Consider the following 3626-nt stretch of genomic DNA (forward strand, 5'->3'; position numbering starts at 1 on the left):
GCATGACAAAAAAGTTTTTCTTTTCCAATTACTTCTTTTTGAAAATGCAGTTCACATATTAATGGTTTTTTTAGAGACATAATATGATCATATGACCAATGACATGCACTTATCCACTGTTCATACTTTTTTGTGCCTTGTTTCTGTGTTCTATTTCTACAAGAAGTTATACAGCAAATACGCTTGTAAGGTGACATTTCTAACAATAAGTTTATATATTGAAATAACACAAATTGAAAAATGTTAAAAATTAAACCTTAAAAAAAACTACTCTTATGGAAGTTATTATTCTAAATGAGTACACTTATGCGATATACTCCGCGAAAATATCATAGATAATTAAATCCAGGTAACAATACACATTTGTCAAAAACAATACGCAATATAATACATATGTAATATATCATTCATTGTATATAATATTAGGAGAATGACAAAATCATGCATAAGAATTTTTTTGGTCTACAACTATAATTTTGATTCAATGCATTAATAACAAAAAAAAAAACAGTATTGCTTATTTTGATGCATGTTTATTATTTCATTTCATATCAATATTCGGCTCCAAGCAATTGCATTTTTTTTTTATTAAAATGAAGCAAAACTCTTGTCTCTATACGCATATTGAAAACAAAAGAAGAAAATAAACGATATTAACAACAACAATATTCATACAAGGTAATTTGTTTTTGCATATAGTACCAAATCATTATCAACATACGTTTGTAACAGAATGTTGCTAAAAATATCAAGTTAAACAATTCAACAAAACTGCTTTGATCTTTTCAACATGTATCAAAAGCTTTACCAATTTTTTGGTTGCTGAACAAAAGTTCAATTATAGAGCTTGGAAAAATGAGTACATTTTTGCTATAGGCGATTTCATATCTACTTATACATTGTCTTTGTTGCTTCTAGCCCATTTACCATTGCTGTCTTTAAATGTTGGTGTGTAGGTAATGGGTTTCTTTAAGTATTTTGTCGATTTCCACAATGAGTATTCTGATTTTTTGTCAGCTCCAAGTGATGAAATATAATTTTTAACTGACTCATTTTTGATGAGACGAATCTCAGCTTTTAAAAGTTTAGTAGCTTCATTAAGCCTGCTCTTATCTAAAGGAGATCGAGTTTGATGCCATCTTTTCCTTAGTTTCCTTTTTTCTTTTATTAGACTCATAATTTTCCTTGGATAGTTCTCCCCTACAGTTTTCCTTTTATATTCAGGAGTACTGCTCCAAGCCGCTCTTTAAATTTGCTTAATGAATTGATCATAGTCTCTTTCAAGTTCATCACAAGTGTTCAGTGGAGTTGAGAGGTTTACACTGTCTTCAAGTAACACTTTAAAAAGGCTCCAATCTGTAGATTTATTAGTTAGGTATGGACCTTGATTTTTCGTTATGATTGTATCACTTAAAGTTAAATATATTGGCGAATGGTCGGAGTGCAGATCTAAACCTTGTTTGATTTCCATGTAATTTGATGATATTTTTTTAGTGAGAAAGAAATCTATAAGATCAGGCAATTTATTTGGATCGGTCGGCCAGTAAGTTGGTTTTCCTGCTGAAATGAATTCGCATCCGGTTTCTATTGCAGCCTTATACAGTTCTCTTCCCTTTGTTGTTGTGATCCGTGAGCCCCAATGAGTGTGTTTTGCATTGAAATCTCCACCTACAATAAACTTGAATTTGTGTCTTCCTATTAGCTGTTTATATTCCTCTGCTGTAATGGTATGCCTTGGGGGACTGTAAATAGCAGTTATTGACAAAGGCTGATTATTTGTTTTTACAGTGACAGTTGTTGTTTGAAACATTTGAGTACTACATTTGTTTTCTTCATAATGATCTATGCTTTTTCGAATAATTACAGCACTTCCTCCTCTCGCACAGTTATCTGGATGTATAGTGTGATATATAAAATAATTCTTGAATGCTATAAAAGAGTGTATAGTAAAATGTGTTTCGGACACAAGGCAAACATCGATTTGTTCCATTTTAAGTAATATTTCTAATTCTTCTTGGTGTTTTAACAGACCGTTCGCATTCCATGTCATAATTCTTAAGCAATTTTTCATTTTTTATTTTTTGAATTTTCGTTGAGTTTTTGTTCTAGCTTAGTTAGTCGGACTTGTATTGCGTTAGCTACTACCTCCTGCTTTTGAAGTTTATACAGGATTTGTGTGAGTACATCTTCATTTTGTTTATTCGTACTAGAAGTGGCTATTGGCTCCATATTGCTCGCATAGCTAACTTTACCATTACTCTTAACTGCTTGTGCATAAGATACATTTTGCTTTTTATTTGTAGTATGTGTGGAAAGTGGTTTTGGTTTGCTAAGCAGTTCTTTATTCTGTTCCTGATTACTTATTCGTTTATCTCTAATTTTTTGTAGTTCAATAGCTACAACACACCCTCTGTAGTTCGCAGGATGGTTTTCACCACAGTTGCAACACTTTGGTTGTTCGTTAGCATCTTTTATGCAATTAATAGTTAGGTGATTGCCTGTGCATTTAACACATCTCGGTATCCTGTTACAATAATTCTTAGTGTGGCCAAATCCCTGGCAGCTTTTACACTGTGGTATAAGTTTGGGAGACTTGACAGCTTCGATTTTGACTATTGAGTGCAGAATATGTTTTATTCCGAATATTTTATTGATGTCTTCATTATGTTCAAACGTTAGAAGAAATATGTCTAATGGTTCTTTTGTTTTTTGTTTAAGTTTATTTTTAGCACTCAATGCTTTGAAGCCCTGTTGTTGCAAATCGCTAACAATACTTTCTTCTTCACATGAATGATGCAAATTTTTTACAATGACTCTGATGGGTCGTATTTGCTTATTTTCGTACGAAAACCAGTTGAAGTTTGAATTTGAGAGACTTTTAGTGACAGATCTGTAATCATCTCCATCAAAAACATTGATTTTTTGAGTACCATTTCCAAGTAATCGTATTGAAAATTTGTTTTTGACATTTTTTTCAATAGTACTTTGCAGTTCTTGATATTGATTAACATTTGAAATCACTATTGGAGGCGGGCGTAGCTCACTTCTTTTATTGGGTTCAGTTTTTTCAACATTTTTGGCTTGAGTGATTATCTCAGGTGAGGATTCTGCTCTACGTTTTTTATTGGGTCTAGATTTCTTTAATATCCAATCCGTCTCTTTTGCTAGCTCCTCTTCATCTGTTACATATTCTTGGGATTTCTCCACCGAACAACTAGTTGGTAATGAATTTGAATCTTTCTCTGTTTTCAAATTGGCATTTTCCGTTTTAAGACGTTCATTTTCTTTTTTAAGTTGTTGGCATAATACTTGCAAATCAATTACTTTTTGTTGAAGATCTTTTATTTCTAGCTCGCTTATCTTATTAAAGGTTGGAGTAGAATCACCGAGTTTTGAACTTTCGCAAGCTGAGTTCGATCTCTGTCTTCCTAATAAAGAGTCACGCATAAATGCAAATGTTGCTTGGTTAGTAATTTTATTTTCTTTAGCTTCCTTAGCTGATGCTTTGTTTTGTTTGCTTTTTCCAGGTGAAGGTGCCATAATTGTAATTTACTTTTAGGCCCAATTTAAAGTCGATAATACAGTGCAGTGTAGAATGTGTATTTTTAATTCAAAATAATTTTGAA

This window comes from Teleopsis dalmanni, chromosome 1, assembly GCF_002237135.1.
Source record: "Teleopsis dalmanni isolate 2A chromosome 1, ASM223713v2, whole genome shotgun sequence".
Lineage (NCBI taxonomy): Eukaryota > Metazoa > Arthropoda > Insecta > Diptera > Diopsidae > Teleopsis > Teleopsis dalmanni.